The sequence below is a fragment of the Tupaia chinensis genome, unplaced genomic scaffold (assembly GCF_000334495.1).
Source record: "Tupaia chinensis unplaced genomic scaffold, TupChi_1.0 Scaffold000126_2, whole genome shotgun sequence".
Lineage (NCBI taxonomy): Eukaryota > Metazoa > Chordata > Mammalia > Scandentia > Tupaiidae > Tupaia > Tupaia belangeri.
In genome coordinates, this window is record NW_006159594.1 from 3,324,765 (window position 1) to 3,346,883 (window position 22,119).

A 22,119-nucleotide genomic window follows, 5' to 3' on the forward strand; every position below is an offset into this window, starting at 1 on the left:
GTGTGCGTGCCCAAGATCCCAAGAAGAGAATGAAAGAGAAGGTATTGTGGCATGGCCATCCCCCTATGGGGTGATTTCTTGCTTTCTGTCTCTTTGTGTCTTTCCAGCAAGCACATGCGCCCTATAGCAAAAATCTCTCTAAAAAACAAAAAATGGAATTTGTTATCCATAGCAAATCAATTTTATTATTTCTGATTTCACATATCAAAACCAATGAAATAATGATTTTTTGTTAGATTTATTTATTTATTTATTTTTAAGAAATTTTTGCTATAGGGTATGTGTACACACTGGAAAGACAGAAAGACAGAAAGTGAGACATCATCCCCCAGGGAGGATGGCCACACCCCAACTCCTTCTCCTCCATTCTTCTCTTGGGATTTTTGGTTATGCATGCACATGTGGCTGGAGTGAGTTTTAAGCAGCCGGTCCGAAACTCGAACTGTGGTCGACTATGTGGGAATCCAGTGACATAACCATTGTGCCATCTGCTGGTTAACTTTGTTTTTGTTTGTTTGTCTTGCTAAGGGCATGTGCACTTGAGGGAGAGAGAGAGAGAGTGTGCAAAAGACAGACAGAAATCACGCTCCATGGAGATGGCCATTGCCACAATCCTTTCTCCTCCATTCTCCTCTCAGAATTTTGGACATGCATACACATGTGCCTGGCATGATGTTCAGGCTGTTGGCTCTTTTAGTATAAACAACAAAACAGGGTTATAAAATGGGCTTGCCATTATGGGAATCTGGATGAAAACAACAGATCGAGAACGTTTACTTAAGGATTTACAAGCTTTACAAAATTGAGACTGAAACAATAAGGCATGTAGAAAATCCTATAACAACATCCTTGAAGGATCCAGAAATTTTGAAATAGGAAAAATAAAAATTATAGGGGTATGAACGAAAGCTAAACATAGTCTCTATTCTGCTAGAAAAATATTTGAAGATAAACAAAGAAATATCTTGGAGGAATAACTCCAAAGACGGTATATAACCATCTGGGGAGCCCAAGTCCTGGACACAGAAATTCAGGGGATATGCAGGACGGGTCCCTACATTTGTTTTCTTGGTGACCTTTTTGGTTTATTCAGATGCACAGTCAGGTTCAGAGCCATTGCATTTGGATTTTTCCTCCTTGTATAGAGGGGTTCAAAAGATTCATGGAAAAGTAGAATTAAAATACACATTTATTTTGATACAATTTGTGAAATCCATGCATAGTTTTTGTCAAAATATACATTTTTCTAAGAACTTTTTGAAGACCTCTTCTATTTAATGTATCATTTATGAAATAAACAAAAAAGATTCCTTAGATGAGAGTATTTCGCAGATAATCTTTAAAGCCCCAGTAATTTATCACTTGTATAGCACTCATGATTGACAAAGTATTTCCATATTCAATCTCAAATGTACAATCAAGACAACCACTCAGGAAATGTATCCTCTGAAGTTTTTTTCAAAACTATAGGTTAGAAGTTTTAGGTATGTGTTTTTATAAATGGTAAATCATGTCATGTTTAACCCACTTTTACTGGTCTAAGGATTATAAGGAAGTATTCTAATTCCTCTCTCACAGAAATTAATATCTGAGTCAAGAAGACAGACAGTGGCACAGTGTTAAAATATGACGTTCTGAGAAACAATCCAACATAGGAAGTTTCCTGGCTCAAGTCTGTAGACCTTGCTGAGCTCTCTTGGCATGCATGTGACCATGATTCAGGGATGGCTGAAGGTTGGGGTGGATCATAACATTGGGAATGTGTCTCCCTTTCTCTTTCTCTCTCAATCTTTCTTAAGCATGAAAGAAATAAACTTAAAAACCAAATATGCCTGAGTTGAAACACTTTGAACTGGCATCTCTACCGATAGAGAAAATGGTATGAACATGCATGCAAGCGTGTATTATAGATGTATGCTTGCCTTAGATCCATTCATGAGAGCAAAACATTATACATCAATCTTCACTGGTCAAATATAGTATAGTCATCCATCCAACACAATATTACATATCTTTTAAAAATCATGGCATAGATCTCTAGATATTGACTTGGAAAAATAAACATGAAATAATATGGGGCAAAATAAGGAAGTTACAAACAGAAAATGAGCTCATGAATGTATAATGTGTATATTTATATGTATGTTTATATTCATAAAGAAGTATCTAGGGGTGGATGGTGGCACAGCAGTAAAACACAATGCTTTGCTAGGCTGACCCATACTGAAAGGTTCTAGGTTCATATCAGAGACATCTCTGAGTATGCCAGGCATAGTGCTGTCATGATTCCAGGCTGGTTGAAGCTAGGTGTGGATTGCAGTGTCAAAATAATATTGGGGGTGCTATCTCTCTGTCTTGCCCTTGGAGTGAATGAATAAATGAATTAAATAAATAAATAAACCTATTAATATAAAAGACAGAGATGTCATGAAGAAAATCTACTAAAATTTTAGCATGATTATCTCTGGATTTTAAAATAAGAATGTAGGACAGAGTCTGCTGGATGATTTCCTTACTCCACTACAACTTAACTAGAGTGTTCCTTAAAACATTTTGGTTTTGAGGTACATGTTTTGCCCAAAACTGGAAGAAATATAAAAATACATTTTAGTGAGATCCAATTATTGTTCTGCCCAACTCTCTTTTGGACTCCAGTCAGGCATGGTGCTGGGAACCTCAAAGGTAAAATTGGTAAACTCCTGCCCTCAGAAAGTTGTGAAAAAGAAGAACAAAATGTGGTGAATAAGTACATTTTTGTGAGAAGAAAATGACATCATTCCTCTGAGCAATTGCATCTCTATATGCTGGGGCCCAAGCTAGTGCTACTGACCAGAGTACTAACTTCATGGTAGCCTGAGCTTGCACCCTCAGGCTCAAGCCTTCGGAACATTGCAAAACAACACAACCATACACAATAGCCCTGGGCATAATGCTTAGTTCTTTAAAGAAGGAAAGGAAAAATCTCTTTTCCACCATCAGGCCATCAAATACCATGAGAACATTTCTCCTCCCGTATATACTAGCTCTTATTGAGTAAAAGACACTTGTTCACAGGATTCTCTGAGTCAGTGACTCATGTCTGTCTTCAATTAAAAACATAGACTATTTTCATCTCTTGTTTATACGTTCAGTGAGAACATTTTTCTTGTAGGTTTAATATCCAAAGAATAAACCTGTTCTACACTCAAACTATAGAGCTGTGCTTAGTGTTGTGTACTTTATGATGTTGTCAATCACTGTATCTTAACTTGGACAAATGACATAGTGAAGAAAAACAAGCAAACAAAAACATAAATCTCTGCTTACAAAAACTAGACAAGACATACCATTTAGAGGATTTGTTAAGGAAGGTGAGATAATTCCGTAAGCATTACTGATTCCAAGGGATTCTAAACTAGAACCTCTACATTCACCAGTTTAAATTTTAAAAACCAGTTAAGTTGATTCTACAGTGTCAGGGTACTCATTCCACAGTGAACAACAGAAATAAAGTACTCAAGGGATAACCAGGCTGAAATGTGCATACTGGGGACTATGATAGGATAACCAACCCAAAATATGAGACAGGTCTCTGCAAGTGAATTTAGAGCTGATCCAGTAAGGGAGCTGGATCCCACATGACTTGATGCAGTTTGAACTCTGACCTCTGTGGTTGAAAACATGCCAGGCATGTTTGCATGTGTGCCCAAAATCACAACAGGATGGAGAAATGGAGGAGAAGGGATTGAGGTACGACTGCCCAATTGGAGGGTGTTTTCTCCCTGTCTCTCTCCTCTAAATGAGTGCATATGCTCTCTGGGAATTAACAATAATAATAATAATAATAATAATAATATAAAAGGTGAAGAACTAAGAGCTGTAGAGAAAATCAAACAAAAATAGCTTAAATTCTTGTTATCTCCCAATTTTTATTGAGCTCGTGTGTCATAGTGTCTAACAGCTAGTTGGCAAACTAAGAAAACCATATATTGGTCTGAGAACATTACTTATGATAGACAGTACTAGCAATTACTAAATTTATTTTAACCACCTTCAAACACAGACCAATGTCACACAAAGATTGACTTCAGATGAAAGTAAGCATTGTTAATTATATGCTAGGTTCTATACTACTTACTGAGTTAGTACATTTCTTTTACTGACACTGAAGAAAAGACAGAAGAGGGAAAAAGCACTAAACCCATGCACAAAAAGAAGTAGAAGGCCTAGGCAGTGGTTCAGATATTTTCCCCTTTGAGTAGGGTTTGGTTTATAACAGAAGTCATGGATTTAACAAAAACATAGCAACTATTGAAAACAAACAATAAATGAATAAATTCTACAGCAAGCATAAGATAACCCTTTTATGTGAGATATTCGATGACTCAATTCTTGGGTAAATTTTACATTTTCTTGATTAAGCTAATTCTATTTTGGAACAGACCTGGAATATAATACTAAAAAGATAAGGAGTCTTTGAAGAGAACCTCTATTTTTAAACACAGAAAACCTACAAAACCCCAAAATATAGTTGAAATGAGTTTATGTATCTTCGAAAATTTTAAAATCAGAGCAAAAGTTCTTCAAAATGCTTTCTAAATCTAGCATCCATTTAAAAATGATATTCTCCACTTGAATCCAATTTGGAGAATATCAGTACTTTACACTTTCTTAGGAGAACTTCAATGAGTTTCTGTAATTGATATGTTAACTGTGTTATACTCTGACATGAAATCTTTCCCGGCAGAGAGGGGCACAGAATAAATGTGACACTTCCAGGACCTATTTACACAGTCCATGCACCACATAACAATGTTTTGGTCAGTGACAGACCACGTGTACAACAGTAGTGTCATAAGATTATGAAAGGCTATGAATAAGAAAGACACTGTGATATTTGTATGACAAAATTGCCTAAGAATGCGTTTCTCAGAATCCATCCCCATCATTAAGCAACACGTAACTGTACTAACCTTGTATGTTTAAAAGACAAAACACTGCCCTTTGAGGCTCAATTTCATCAATGAAATTTCCAATAAGATTCATTGACACTTTTCATCTCATAGGGAACTGGCCAAGGTTGGAATTCTAATGTTAATAGGTCTCCCCATTGGTTAACTTCATGAATATATGCCTGTACAGTCTAATCTCAATGGTGATATTGGTTTGTCTGGAAAGTCATGACACATTTTTGTATAGGAAAGCAGAAAAATACATCATAATTTTCTCAATGACCTAATAGAAAGGCTCTCTCCTAGCCTCCAAAATAACTTTCCACTTCCATCATCTACCTAAGATTCTGATACAAGAGATGCACGCACTTACATATATGACTTTATTATTAATATATTAATTTATTAATGTTTTTATGCCCTGGAGAAAGAGACTCTATTTTACAGATGAGGAAATTAAACCTTGCAGTCCTTAAGTAAATTATTTTAGATCATGCAGTGTTTCCAGGAAAGATCAGGGATTTGAACTTAGGAAGCATTTCTTAAGAAGAGTGTTCTTGCTTATTATCTCATATTGAAGAAATGAGGAAGGTAGGATAATGTGAGGCAAGAACCCATTTTAGGTAAATCAAGAAAAATTCTACTACTTTCCAGTTTTGCCTCTGATCCCCTTTGCTTTCTGGTGGACGAAATAATGTTATCATCTCTGTTCAGCAAAGATACAAATCAGACTGCAGTTTGAAGTCAATTTTTTTCTGTATATCTTGTATATGCACATCATGCAGTTTGGCTAGCAAAGTGAATCACGTAGTTTTGATAGTGTAGAGTGTCTTGATTCCACAAATGTGGGAGTTGACAATATATTAGTGGAGGGATGCTACCATAGATCTTTGACCACCAAAGCCTCACCACAGCTATTTGCCACTCTCCTTTTGGGACCAGCAGTTTGCAATAGGAGTCAACTCCCCAGGTCTTGGATGGCTGCCATGAGGCAGTTTTATGAACTTTGCAGGCTATTTTCCAAGCCGGAAGCTTAAATATGAAAGGCACATATTTCAAAGGTTTCTGCTGGTTCTCAAGGGAAACTCCTCTTTCCACTTCCTTTGCTGTATTACCCCCCTCTGGCATTTCCAAAGCACAACCTGGACCCTCCTTGTTACCTCCTTCCTCACACTCTATCTGTGCCTTCTATCTTTTGCTGCCAGTGCTTTAAGTAACCTTTGCTTTCCTAGCAGCAACTAGCCCTGAACTTCATGAATTTAAAAGGCTCTTACAAGGGAAATTTCATCCACTTGATTACAGAGATGGGCCTAAGCAAGTAAGCCAACCAACAACCACTCCTTGACAACTTTCTGGGTCCTATCCACCAGCAGCTTATATCTAAATTGAAAAGCATGGGTAAAGCAGAATTTTGGCTTTCTCAAGCTTAGAATTTCAATAGTTGGATGTGAGACCTTGGTGATTTTCTTTCTCATCCAGTTCTCTTATCTTACTCAGGGAGATTGAAGGTCAGAAGGTAATTCCAAAGTCACACAAATAATAGGTAGTAAAGCCAAGATTAAGTTAGACCCTGCTCTCTAGTTTAATGCAGTGCTCTTACATGTAAAAGTTAAAAAAGCATAAAATGATAGTATAAAATACTGCAGTTCCAAATTCATGGAAAGTGAGAACAGGTGGTATGTCAGGAGAGCAGGAAGAAGAGAGAAAGAGAAAAGATCATTAATCACGGGGGAACTGTTTTCAGATTCATTCTTTTTCTTGGAAATTGGCATGATATTAAGGGCTGCACTAGAATACCTAGTTCATAGATTTCTAAACCTTGACTTTTGGCTATCACCTTTTTTTCCTTTGAGTTTTCACAGCTTATGTTTTCTCATTTGACTGTCGGGGCCAAAAGCAATGATGGTGTGCCCAAGTGGAACAGCTTGGCGCAGTCCAAAAATCACAGAATAACTGGCCATGTCCCAACCCACAGGTCTCTGTGCTAACCCTCAACTAGCAGGAGACCCTCCTACAGTCACAGTCTCAGTGCTCTCATCCATTGGCAGGAGAACACACCCTGGGCAAAGGCACACATCCATTCTCGCTCTGGGAATGCATGTTTTAATGTTGGTGAAAACACATATTAACCATGCCAAGAGCCTGGATTAGCTCCTGTAAAGATTTCTTAGTACCTATTCCAGGCCCTGGAAAACAATAGGGTAGGAAAATAGGAATCTGTCAAGCTCAGTTCTTGTCTTTTGGAACTACACCCTTCAGCCTCAGTACAAAAACACCACCAGGTGCCCGCAATCTGTAATCAGTGCTCTATTAAAATGCCTAAGAAATGCCGGAATTATCCTGATTTCCACATGCAGCTGCACAAGGTCCTGCTGGGTAACTGAGGAGTCTTTACAGGTTCCCTTGAGATTTCCCAGAAGCAACAAACTAATATGCCTTTTTTAGGACCCAGCATCTGATGAGAGCAGAATCTGTGTGAGTAGGCAGGCATCCCTAATCTCTGGCTTGAGATGTCATAGAGTAACTAACTTACGAATCCAGGTCAGACTCAAGGTCTAGATGCAAATACAGGCTCTGCTTCATTCAATCAGCTCTACTGTCACTCAATGTCAGCCCCTTTTTAATCAGCATGTTCCAGAAAAGAGCTAATTTCTGACCTGACTAGCTGTACAGTGTTTGATAGGAAGATAACTATCTATCAATTAAATACTATCCTAGTAACACTAGCACAGGTTTAGTGGCATCACACATTAACAAATTACAAAACTATTCAAGCACATATGATTAGAATCACCATGCAGAAGCTGGGGGCCTACTTCTTCCCTGCCTCAACCTAACAGATAATGGGTGGTGAAAAGAGAACTATTATTTGTCATCAGAAGATCTAGATCTGAGCATGCCTTTGCCTTTACTTGATCAACAATACTTGGGCAAAACCCTACATCTCTGAGATCTGGAGCTTCACTTTTAAAATAGGATACTACTACCCATGTCACAGGACATGAATAAAGCAGGAGGTTATGGAAATCGGCTCCCTGGGTCTAACTGCTCTCACTTGGGGTGCTCTGATCCTTGAAAGGCAGAGAGGTATGTCAGTTTAGATTTGCAAAAGTGTGTGTGTGTGTGTGTGTGTGTGTGTGTGTGTGTGTGTGTGTATCCCAGTGTATTTTATAAGGCCTTCCTTCAGATGTCATCCTATTTCATTTTCCAAACCTGTGAGACAGGCAGTGAGGTGTTATTGTCTCTCTTGAACAGATAAAGAGAAAGAATGGATCTATTTGCTTCAATTCTATCCTATTTCCATTGCTCTTTCTGCCTTGCCATATGAAACTGTCAGCCTAAGCAGGAAAATAATGACAGGAGCCAACTAAAGGCTGCCCCTGTGTGAATGAAATGTTGCTACTCAAGGGAGTGGAGTGATACAGTGGTATGGACATTAAAAGAAAGAAAGGAAGAAAGAAGGAAAGAAAAAAAGGAAGGAAATAAAAATGGAAACAACACGTGCACACAAAGAGTAGAGAAAAACTAGTCTATGACACATACTCATTTAATATAGCAGCACTGTTTTAGACATTAAGGAGAACAATATAAAAAAAAATCCCTTCTCTGGGACCAGCAGTTAGCGTACTGGCTATGTCACTGGACTCCCATGTAGTCGACCGTGGTTCAAGTCCCAGATCCAGTGGCTTAAACTCATGCCGGGCGCGTGTGCATGCGTGCCCAAGATCCCGAGAGGAGAATAGAGGAGAAGGGATTGTGGCGTGGCCATCCCCTCAAAGGGATGATTTCTTGCTTTATTTATTTATTTTGAGAGGTTTCTGCTATAGGGCGTGTACACTCGCCAGACAGACAGAGACAGAGAGACAGAAAGCGAAAAATCGCCCCCCTGAGGGGATGGCCATGTCGCAATCCCTTCTCCTCCATTCTCCTCTCCAGATCTTGGGCACGCACGCACATGCGCCTGGCGTGAGTTTAAGCCACCGAGTCCGGGACTCAAACCGTGGTCGACTACATGGGAGTCCAGTGACATAGTCATTATGCCAACTGCTGGTCCCATGTCTCTCTGTCTCTCTCTGTGTTTCTGGTGAGTGCACGCACCCTATAGCAAAAATCTCTCAAAAAAAAAAATCCCTTCCCTCACAAAACTTACATTTTAGTAGGGAGAAACAATTGATAAGTTAGCAAATCAATGAAGCAGTTAAGAAGAAATCAATTTAGACAGGTTCAATAGGTTTAGCAATAAGACAAATGGGTAAGAATTATAGTCACTACTGTTGACCTCTACCCATCAAATAATGTAGAAGCAAAGCTCTATGAGCCATCTAACAAGACATTCATCTGGCCTTAGTGAGTATTTAAATTCCAACCCCAGTGGCTTGAAAAAACACACAAGGAACATGTTCACATGTGCCCAAAATCTTGACAGAAAGAAGAAATGGAGGCTAAGGGATTGTGGTGTGACCATGCCCCATGGAGCAGGGCATGCTTTCTCTCTCTCTCTCTCTCTCTCTCTCTACACAAACGCACACACACACACACACACAAAAAAAAAACCCTAGCAAGGGTGCACACCCTCTGGCAGTTAAAAAAAAAAAAGATAAAGAAAAATCCGATGCTTCCCGGAAGCAGAAGAGGAAGGTACAGTTTAATCCTTCAGAGGCTGGTGAATAGGAGATACCTTATTAAGCCTAGCCTTGAAATGTATTTAAAGAATTTAATTATACCTGCCTACACAGATTATGCAGGTAGATCTACATCAACCGAAAGCTATCAGGAAGGCCTGGGGAAGCTGTTGCCCTTGTGTGAGTGACATAGATCACATGCCTACTCTTGCCTCTGCTTCTGCCTGGGATCTGTACAATGGGTGTGTCTGGAACTTTTCAGCAAAGAGACAGATAGACCCCGACCTGGGATGGAATGCAGAGAACATTCCTCAGGGAACCATTTCTGCACAGAACCTATAAACTTTCAGAACAGCAAGAAAAAATAAACAAATGGTCACAGGGAAGCAGCCACAGGAAAACGGTGTTTGAGACAAACAGGAACGCTTCAAATGTCTATTTGGTACTGAACATTATACTCATCCCGCCTATGTAAAAAATTTCACTGAAGTGGGAGGGAACAGATCTTTTTTTTTTTTTTTTTGAGAGATTTTCACTGTAGGGCGCGTGCGCTCGCCAGACAGACAGAGAGCGACATAGAGACAGAAAGCGAGAAATCACCCCCCGGGGGGATGGTCACGCCAATCCCTTCTCCTCCATTCTCCTCTCGGGATCCTGGGCACGCATGCACACGCGCCCAGCGTGAGTTTTAAGCCACCGGGTCCGGGACACGAACCGCGGTTGACTACGTGGGAGTCCAGCGACATAGCCATTATGCTAACTGCTGGTTCCCAGGAGGGAACAGATCTTAAGCCATAAATGAATGGTTGTTCAAGAATAACTTCTCTTGGCTCATGCCCCTTATAAAATACACCTATTTTATATAAAAATGATTTGTAGTTTCTTTTGAAAACTGGAAGAATTCAGAAATACCAGGGATACACACCCCGCCATTTCTACAGTCTCAAATTCACCAGTCCCCACCATTCCCTAAGTTATCATCCACATCAAGGCTTAATTTCAGTTGACCTTCATCATCCAAGTTATCCTATTTTTATAATAGCTGGCCATCCACTAATTCATTCCTGTCTGGTTACTGAGGATGCAAAACTTGGTATAAATACTAAATTAATTAGCATGATTGGGGAAGTTTTTAAGACAACATTTTCAGAACAGTAAAGCATAGCTTTTTAAAAAGATACTTCCCACTGAGATAGTAAAATAGAGATCAATAAATTGTCACAGCAATTTGAGGAAACTGAACAAAAAAAAATCAAAATAAAAAAATCTGCCAAATATCTGTACCATAGTCATCTTAGATATTTTGTAAACATTTTATATTCTCTCCTTCCCCCAATATGCCAACTGCTCTGATAAAATGCCACAGTGCTGGCTCTGGAGACACAAACACAAATAAGGTGAAATATGTGCTGTTGGAGAAGAAGAGGATGCCAGCAGTCTCATGGTAAACTGTTATAAACTTCTAGAGGACACCTCAGTCATATTTATCAAAAACTATGGAAATAAGCTCAACCTTTGCAACAGCAATTCTACTCCTAAAAAATTTTCCAAAGGAAACAAATGGGCAAATTTAAAAATGTTCAGCTACTCAAATGAGATTCTTAAAAATACCAGTCTGGTACTTTTCTTTCACTGATAGCCTGTTTAATCTTTTTTTTTTTTTTTTTGTTTTTCCAGTGTAGGCTTTTTAATTTTTTTTTTTTTTTTTTTTTTGGAGAGGTTTTTCCTATAGGGCACGTGCGCTCACCAGAAAGACAGAGAGAGACAGAGAGACAGAAAGCGAGAAATCACCCCCCCCAGGGGGGATGGCCATGCTGCAATCCCTTCTCCTCCATTCTCCTCTCGGGATCTTGGGCATGCACGCACATGCAACCTGCGTGAGTTTAAGCCACTGGGTCCGGGACTCGAATCACGGTCTACTACATGAGAGTCCAGCGACATAGCCATTATGCTAACTGCTGGTCCCTACCTGTTTAATCTTTGTACCTAAGTTTAAAAAGTCAGCGTGCCACAGAAACTTGAGGGCTGAAACCTTTTCTATTCATGTTTTCACACTTTCAACCAGACATTACTATGTTCCAAGTCTCTGCTAGGAACTCCAACCCCAGAGGTAAATAAGACAATCGCTGCACATGGAGAGGATAGTAGTGCAGGCACTGTCAGAGAACTACGTAACCTTGGAGCTCCAACCCTGCAAGAGACCTCTTTATAACCACTGCTGTCTCAAGGACCACTGGTTTCAAACTAGAGTTTAACTATGTAAGATCTGCATTTTTATATATATATATATATATATTTTTTAAATTTATTCCTTGTAATTATTTTATTTTTATATTTTTTGAAATTGATCAGAGAGAGACAAAGAGAAGGAAAGTGAGTAAGCAAGCTTCCAGTGTAAGACAGGATTAGTCTTTCTTATACCAGGTCTAGGACTCGAACCATGGTCAATCATGTGGGAGTCCAACCACCTTTAACCACCATGCCACCTGCTGGTCCCACATTTTCTTTTTAAAAGACACATTTACCTCTAACCTTTCTCTCATAGCTCTGTGTGGCAGACTTCTTAGATTTCTATGTTCATCTTGAAAATACCTGGAGGGCAGTAACTCACATAATGCAGAAAGATCAATCCCAGGATAATGACCAGCTATTTCATTCCCTATACAGAACACTTTACATTACACATCATGACACAATTAATCCTCTGTGTGTCTTCCTATGACACAGATATTCCCTATGGTTCTGGATTGTTTTATCTGGAATGATTTCTATGAGGTGAGCCTATAACCCAACACAGCTAGAGTTGGGAAGTACTGAAGAGAAAGAGTATGAGGCCAGAAATCAGAAACTCTTATTGGCCACAGTAAGAAAAACACATTAAACACATAAATACACACATTTTAAAATTTATTTATTATTGTTCTTCACTTTGATCAGAGAGACACACAGAGAGAGAAAGAGGGAGGGAGGAAGAGTGAGAAAGCAAGCCACCAGGTCCAGGACTTGAACTGTGATCTGCCACATGAAAGACCAGCGCCTTACCACCATGGTACCTTCCAGCCACCACCCCCCCCCAAAAAAAAATTTAAGTGCCAATGCCTTAATTACTTTAAAATATTTTATACTGGTTGATGCATTGGGTACTTTTTGGCTACAACATTCCTTGATGCTGTTTATGAAATGACTGCTGATTTCCACTATTTTAATGCTATACCTCATTTATCATATTCTTTTCAACAGCTATAAGTATAAAGATGGTTCACTATACTTAGTGGGATAGAGAAAGTACAAATGGTTAGGAACCAGTAGATGCTGTGGTTACCTTGCTGGACTCACACATGGCCAAATGCAGTTCAAGTCCCAGACACGGTGGTTTGAAACACATTGGGTACATGTGCGTGTGTGCCCAAGATCCCTGGAGAATAGAGAAGATGTAATTGTGGAGTGGCCATCCTCCCTCTCAATTTCCCTCTCACTGTCTCTGTCTCTCTCTCTGGTGAGAACACAAGCCCTAAGGCAAAACCTTCTAAAAAAAAGAGAGAGAGATGGGGACAGCAGGTGATGTACTTGCTTTCTTACTTTCTGTCTATGTCTGTCTTTCTCTGTGGTAGAGCATATGTGCCCTATAGCAAAGTAAATAATAATGATAAATAAAATACATAATAATTTTTAAAAATGAGAGAAAGTACAAATGATTAAATGTGAATGCAAAAGCCATGTCAGTACAGTGCAAAAATCTACATTTTTTTCTATGCAATTAACTTAGAAACCACATGGAAATTAGCCAAGAAAGAATGCTCAGAAATAAACAAGCTTGATTACAGAATCTAAGTCTCATAGATACCTACTCATAGATAAATTAGGATACTCCAATATCTTAACAGAGATTAAAGAAAAAAAATTAATCTGATTTGAGGCACATCCACAGAGCTTAGATTTCTATTCTATGACACATAATTAATTACTGAAGAACTAAAAATACAAACAAAAAAAACAACTGAATTCCACCACCAAATTTTAATAAGAAAAGCAACAAAGAAAAGAAATAGAAGAAAAGGATAGAAAGAGTCCACAACATTTCCAAAGACCCAGGTGAAACAACCCTAAAGACAATGTCTCTAAAATATCTGTTGATAGATCAGAGAATTAATTTCACAGTATAAGAGACAAGGCAACAAGACTAAAGCCAAAGAGTCAGGGCTCTTCCAATAAACTACTATTTCCAAGCATCTGGCCTCAGAAAACCAGCAAGGAGGCTGCCTATCACCAGATGTGGGCTGTATTTTACTAGACAGAACATTCACTAAGCTGGTCACCTAATGTATGTATTTTTGTCTTTCTCACTGTGAGACTAAGAGGAGGAATTTTCACTTTCTTAAATGAACATTAAAATGGTCCTCACAGCTACATGTAAGAGGTGAGTGGTGGGACTATGCACCACTTTATTGCTGGATTGCAGAATGGTTAGATGGGATCATAGGAACTAGAGTTGTAACAAACATCACTGAGCAAGAACTGTGGATTCAGATTGAAATGACATGTTCTAAGTGGTCTCATGGCTGCTTCTCAAGACAGCAGTTGACTATGACATTCAGATACTTCCTTTCGAGAAAAGAGAAATGAATACATGGTTTTATCTATAAAGATTGGATTATATCAGAACATTATACTATCTTTGAAACTGTTTGTAGAAAATGAGTTATAGACCAGGAGGGAAGAGTCATGCCTCATGATGTCTTGATTCTCACTCTGTGCTTCTGCGGGAAGCTGCCCAATCTTCTGTTTTTCTGGTATGCTTCCCCGTACAAACTGAGTGGAATGAAAGAGGACTGCTTAACTCAAGAAGAGTCAATCTAGTTACAATATAGCCTCACTTGAAAGGATAAGCTGGGCCAATCATATTCTGAAAGAAAACAGAGCTAATACCTAATCAGCAATGTGAGTTAAAGCTTTAACGTCAGTTATAATACAGTGAGAGACTTAGATGAATCATACACAGGCAAAAGTTACAGAGAAAGCTGTTCTGCAGAATGAGAAAAGGGTGATAAAAGTGCGCAGAAAGGAGAGGGTAAAAGGGAAGGACGAGGAAGAGGGGGAAGAGGAAAGGAGAGAGGAGAAAAAGGAGAATAGGAAGGAAGCACCCAGAATTCCCTGGGCTCATCCATTCTTCTGGTTCAATCGTAGGCTTATGAAAAGCTATTTTCCTAAAGTATCCAATAATAGGAACGAGCTACTTCAGTTACTTATAAGCCAAACCAATGAATATTAAGAAATAATTACAAACCTGCAAATATGTGCCTCACTTCTTTATTAAAGTAGTAGGCTGAAGAGCTGCCCAAACTACAATAGTTCATACAGGTCACTGGGAGAACAAAGATTACTGTGATATATAATTTGTTGTTATTAAAGGGTGTGGATAGTAAAATCACAGCCAATTCAGAGTTTTATATACACAGACAACTTTCATTGCTTATGTTAGATGCTCAGCTCACTGAGCTTTTATCATCCCCGACGGCAAGATAAATCTAGTCAAAAGACATATTAATACAAGATGACTTTTGTACTTTACATAAGGGGGAAATCAACCAATTTGAGGTTATGATTCCCATGAACTCGAACCACACTATGTTATCTTAAAAAAAGAAAAAGGGAGAAAGGAAAGAAAAAGAAAACATGCCCAGGAGACAAAGCATGGTGATGGACAAGCAGATCTCTCTGCACTGCCTTTTCTCCATGACTGCACAGCCTCAAGGGCCCTGCTTCTCACACAGGACTTCTGCTGGTAGAGGGCCTGCCTGGCTTCACAGTCTCACAACCATTCCTAGCCCCTGCATGGTAGTATGGAACCTGAGGCCTTTGCTGGCCCTTGTCAACATGATCATACCTCCTTCTGCTCCTTCACTTGAGGATGGGCTAGGTGCGCCACTCCTCCATAGCTTTATCACTGCACCTGGCAAGGTGCTGACGTAGTCACAGCATGGTAGGGAACTGTGATATTCTGCCTTTTCTAGATAGGTTGTGAGCTGCTAGAGAAATCCCAACACCTAGCACAGTATGTGGTACATCACAGAGCTGAAAAGGCCCAACCTAAATGCATAGATTCATTCTTTTCCTATTTCTCCTTATCTGCCCTAGCAGTTTTCCTCTACTACTTAGCCCCTCAGTCATGTTAAAAGAGACCTTGATAAGCATCCATTAGCTTTTCTTCCTCCTGGCTCTGGTATTACCAGAACAAAAAAATAGACCATAACCAATTTTGCCAAGGCATAGTCTATGCTTTGCAGCTATCCTAAACAGATTAAGTAGATTTTAAAAACAGACCAAAAAAACCTGCCAAAGAAAGAAATATAAAAAAGTTAAAATCAGGCTGCCCACACAGCTGACTGCCGTTTATGTCCCTGCCCTTGAGGTTTGAAAGAAACACTGGGCACAGGTGGTACATACCTCAAATCCCAAAGGACAGAGAGATGAAGAAGGGATTGTGGTGTGACCACACCCCATTGAGGTTGTTTTCTCTGTCTCTCTTTTCTCTCTCTCTACCTCACCTCACCATCTCTCTCTCTCTCTGGTTGGCAGTCATATCTTTTGGCAATTAAAAAAAAAAAGTCAAAGTCACAATCTTACTAGCTTACATTAAACACCTAATGCAAGAACCATAATACAGAGGTCAGCAAACATAAAGGGCCACATAATAAATATATTTTTTGTTTGTTTGTTTGTTTGTTTTTCTTTTTTTTTTTTGAGAGGTTTTTGCTATAGTGCGTGTGCACTCACCAGACAGACAGAGAGAGAAAGAGAGACATAAAGCGAGAAATCACCCCCCCCAGGCGAGATGACCACGCCGCAATCCCTTCTCCTTCATTCTCCTCTTGGGATCTTGGGCACGCATGCACACGCACCCGGCGTGAATTTAAGCCACCGGGTCCGGGACCCTAAACGCGGCCAACTACGTGGGAGTCCAGCAACATAGCCATTATGCTAACTGCTGGTCCCCATAATAAATATATTTTTAAGCTCCACAAACCATATCGTCTCCAGTGCAATTACTCAATGCTACTGTTACAATGTGAAGCAGTCATATATAACACATAAATGAGTGCCCATAACCTTATTTACAAAATTAAGTGGCCAACCTACAAGACAGTTTGCTGACCCCTGACTGATCAAATAGAATAGGTGCATACCAAGCACATATGGTATGTATATACATACAAAACCTCAGCACCAGGTGCTGAAGTACACATACATAGTACAGTACCCCAGACCTACCTAATCTTAGAGAAAAATTACCCATAAGGAAATGTGAAAAACAGGCACACTTGATGAACATGGAAATAGAAGCACAAACAACACTGAAAAGCCAGCTTCAAGGCCAGAAGATGACTTAATAGTTACGCCACTGGACTCTTACATAGTTGACTGGTAAGAGTTAAAGAACCAGTGACTTTTGTTTTATTTTATTCTTTTAAAGATTTATTTAATTTCATTTAGCATCATCATTCTTCATTTTGACTACAGAGAGAGAGAAAGCACGCCGCCAGGTTCAGGACTTGACCAAGGTCGACCCTGTGGAAGTCCAGTGCCTCTACCACCACACCACCTGCTGGCTCCCAGAAGCAGTGACTTAAAACTCATGTTGGGCATGTGTCACGCGTGCCCAAAATCCCGAGAGGAGAACAGAGGAGAAGAGATTGTGGGGTGGCCATCTACCCAGAGAGTGCTTCCTTGCTTTCTGTCTGTCTCAATCTCTCTGACAAGCATGAGTTTTAGCAAAAATCTGTCTTAAAAAATAAAATAAAATAAAATAAAATAAATAAAATAAAATAAAATAAAATAAAATAAAATAAAATAAAAGCCAGCTTCAGAGCATCTGAATTATTGACCATGACTTTGTCTTCCAACACTCTTCTCTGGGTTCTGGGTGAGCACATACTCTAGTTTTCTTCTAGTCTCTCTCACCATTCTTTCACCATATGCCTTCACTATTTGTGCTCCTTCCTAAAGTATTTTTATTCCTCCAGGTTCTGCCTTATGCTTTCTTCTCTGCATTCTGTAGTCTACCTTAGTGACTTCATTTATTTCTAAAACTGCGAGAACCACCTATAGGCTAAAGTGTGTCTTATCTACATCTTCTGCCCACATAGCCACAAAGAATACTCACTTAGATGAATGACAGGGATACCAAATTTAGCAAGTCCAAAACTGAATGTATTCTCTTCCCCTAAATATTGGGTCTTCAGAAAAGTCATGACATATTTTCTATGTTTTCCTTTGCAAAAATGGGTCATGACTTTTCCAACAACCCAATATTTTCTGTTTCTGTCTCAATAAACAGTACCACCATCCATCTGAGTCAGAAATGGAAGCTCTCTCCTTTACTCTTGCTGTCCTTCACTAGAGATGATTCCCAAATTCTGTCCAATTCTACTTTTTCAATCTCACATGTATTTACTTCTCTTTCTTTCTCCTATCACTTCTCTAAAGCAAAGTGCCACCATTTCCTGCTTAAATTACTACCAACATCTTCTGAATTGATGAATCAGTTACCAGTTTTGGTTCCCTCCAATCCACTTTTCTCATTATGTAGCTGAAATTACTTTTTAAAAATGCCCTCGGCCCAAGTTCACCCTTTTCTTTTTCTCTATTATGGTGCTCAAGCTAGAAGATGGCAAACCACATTTTCCAGACTTTTTTGCAACTGGCTTCTTGTTAAACTCTCTATGACCTGTATTATGCATCTTTGCACACCCAATCCAGAACCGAGTGCTGTGCCTCTAAGAAGCAATGTACACATATTTTTAAATATTTATAATTCCTTTGATTATTATAAAAGCAATACAAAAATGCAGAGTAGAAAGTGAAAGACTACTATAAACTTATCCTTCAGAGATAGATTAACAGCTTGACGTAAAATCTCCTATACTTTTTTCTAAAAATACGTACTTCATACACTATTTTCCATAAGATATTATAAAGGTACCACAACTTCTTTTATCATCCGAAAAAAATGCATATAATATTGTGTGTGTGTGTGTGTGTGTAGAACCTAACCTTTTTTTTAAAAAAAAATGTAATTTTATTTCTTTATACAAATGTAGTTTTATTTTATCATTTTCTTATTAATGGATATGCACACTCCTGTCAATTTTTCAATAGTGAAAAATACAAGAATCACCTGTTGTTTTTCTGTGCAAATATTTATGGAGTGACTACTAGAAACTGATACACATTTGAAAGGTTGATAGGTATGTCCAAAGTCTTCCAAAATATACTCATTTTAATTAGCCTCCTACTCCTAGTATACAAGATTGTCTTTCCCCTGTTCAGTACCAGATATTATCAATATTACTACACTTTGCCAATCTGTTAAGTGAAAATGCATATTATTAAAATTTGCATTCCGTAGGTTTAAACGAGCTTGATCATTTTTGTATGTGGGTACCCATGAAATGGAGAAAAGTTCTTTTAAGCAAAAACTAGCTTTTTAAATAATGTCAAAATAACATCTTTTATGCATGAGTTGGAAATAAGAAGTGAGAAGAAAGTTCTTTTTCAGAGATTCAGCTAAACATTACAGAAATATTGGGAATATAAGAAAAATTGCTCCCTGACTACTGTAGAAATCTCAGTTCAAGTTAATTTAAGAGGAAAACGAAAGCTCTTTCTACCAGGTTATATGTTATTACAATAAATAATGACTACTTCAGGGTAGAGACCATGACTTCTTATATAGGACTCCAAATAAAATAAAGCTCAGCTACTCTATCCTACCTGTTAGCACTCACAGACTTGTACAAGTCAATCTAATTTACTGAACACCTATTGCAGGCTTGCTGCACACAGAAGATATAAGTATTGCTAAGACCTAGGACCTGACCCTTGATGAGCTGCATTTTTTGTTGTTTAATAAAAAATATTTGGGGTAATATTTTACCATACATTAAAAACTTCAAAAATCATCATTAAACTCTCAATATTCTGAGAACAGACAGTGGCACAGTGGCAAGACATGTTTTGAGAGGCAATTCCACATGAGAAGGTTCCCAGTTCAAGTCCAGAGATCTTAATGTGCATGCCAGGCACCTGCTTGCCTACGATCCAGGGCTGGCTAAGCCTGGGAGTGGATCACAGGACCTTGTTGGGAGTGCTATCTCCCTCTTTCTCTCTCTCTGTTTCTCCCATTCATAGAAAAAATAAATAAACTTTAAAAAGATATATCAATATTCTGTCTTCATATTCAAGAGATTAAGAAACTCAACTTTGGTCATTTCCAAGAGTTGACAAAAGCATTACTACCTATGGGAGAAAGTGTAGTTGAATGCTTTCAACTTCAGTTACATAAAATACATCCCTTGGGCCATGAGGTGGTGTGGCAATTAATGTGCCGGATTCCATATGGCTGACTTCATGGTTCTCGTTCCGGGCCTGGCACCTTGAAAATCACGCTGAGCATGTGTGCATGTGTGTCCAAAATCCTGAGAGGAGAGTAGAGGAGAAGGGACTGTGCTGTGGCCATCCCCCCTGGGGAGTGTTTTCTTACCTCCTCTCAGTCTCACTCTGGGAGCAAAGACTCCCTGTTATAAAAACTGGAAACAAAAAACAAACAAAAACGAACAAACAAACAAAAAAACAGAATAGAAAAAAAAAAAAAAAGACATCCCTTTACCATACATATTGTATGAAAGACAGATTGAATACTTTTACAATTAATGTATTTCACAGTTAGGATGCCATGCATGTGTGAATCTCTATTAGTCTTCTTGTTAGATAGTGAATTATTTTACGGCAGAGACCTTAAGTCTCCATAAAGTCTACCTAGCACATTAACTACTCACTAGTCCTTGTTGAGAGGGATCTAATCATTAAATACAAAGGCAGAGAAAAAGACATTGAAATTGTTGTTACAAGGGAAAAAAAGAGCTCCTGACTACAGAGTTCCCTAATGGTTACCAAATCACAGACCATAAAATGCCAGAACTTAACCCTGTTCTTATGTTTAAAAAATGTTTTTGTAAGTAGTCTACAAACTTTAAAGAAATGACTATCTCAGGCTTATATGGAGTGATGTCTCCAGGACTTAATAAATACAAAAAAAAAAATGTAATTTATGCCCCAAACTGGCTAACATATCTGCATCTTTATCCGAGCACCTAAATCACTGTTAGTCTCACAGACCCATTTATATAGTAGTATTTTTTTCTGCTACTAGTTGGGCTGTGCTTACAATCTGTTGTAGCTATAGGTACTACAGCCTTCCATTCCTCTAGTGACCTTGTCTTAGTTTCCTCTCCTGCCCTGGGCTTTGCTATGTGTTACTCCTGGTAGTATATTCCTGCCTTGCAACCCTTTCACCTATAATCCACTGCTACTGAACTGCACAGTTGTTTTGTCAGGGTGGCGGTAGAATGTCGGGGAGAGAGGGAGACTATAGTCTTCCAAAGTTGTCTCCTGTAACCACCCAGCCACCAAGTCAATTTAATCCCTTCGGATTCTCATAACATTTTGCTTAGCCCATTTCTTAGCCCACCTGTGAGATCCTTTAGGATGGGACAATATTCATATAGTTTTTCCTTTTATATCACAGATAACAGCATAGATATTCAAAATGTTGTTGGTTTAAATAAAAAAGTTATTTTCTTCCAACACTCAGAGACTTGTCTCCATTCTCTCCTTGCCTTGCCTGCTTGGTTTCTTTCTTTCTTTCTTCCTTCCTTCTGTTCTCTCTCTCTCTCTCTTTCTTTCTTTATTTTTTGGAGAGGTTTTTGCTATAGGGTGTGTGCTCTTGCCAGAAAGACAGAGAGACAGAAAGCAGTAAGTCATCCCCCAGGGGGGATGGCCACATCACAAACCCTTCTCCTCCATTCTCCTCTCGGGATCATGGGCATGCACGCACATGCGCTTGGCATGAGTTTAAGCCACCAGGTCTAGGACTCGAACCGCGGTCAATTACATGGGAGTCAAGCGACATAGCCATTGTGCCAACTGCTGGTCCCGCCTGCTTGGTTTCTGATGAGCAGTCTATTAAACTTGTTACCCTTGTTCCTCTATAGGAAGGTGTATTTCCTCTGGCTTCCTTCAAGATTTCACCTTTGTCTTTGGTTACTTACAGTTTCAATATATCAAATATGTTTATTTTTTTTTTGGGGGGGGGAGGGATACTGCTATCTAATAGGAAATATATCTTATTCATAGTTCCTGGCATGGAAGTCCTAAAACTTTTGGTATTTCTTGAGTGATAGTAGGGTCAATTGTTATATATACCAAACTCTTTGCAACCATACATGAATTCATGCTAATAAGCAAAACCGTATAAGGGATACACACACACACACACACACACACACACACACCGACCTCTAAATAGCTTCATGATGGGGGCTAGTCACTAGAAAGACCAAAGGATGATTAATGGGTTGATATTTTTAGTCCTAACCACAAGTTCTTCATTTCTGTTACTATGCTTTCTATTTCTAGCATTTTATTTGATTCTTTCTTAGAGTTTTCAGTCTCTCTGCTTATGTCACCCATTTGTTCTTGCATGTTGTTTACTTTCCATTAGAGTCTTT

At 38.9% G+C, this 22,119-nt stretch overlaps 1 pseudogene; it reads right to left on the bottom strand.

Annotated features, from left to right (window-relative positions):
- Positions 1–22,119, bottom strand: part of LOC102494024 (nucleolin-like) — a 40,977-nt pseudogene that overhangs the window by 5,315 nt on the left and 13,543 nt on the right.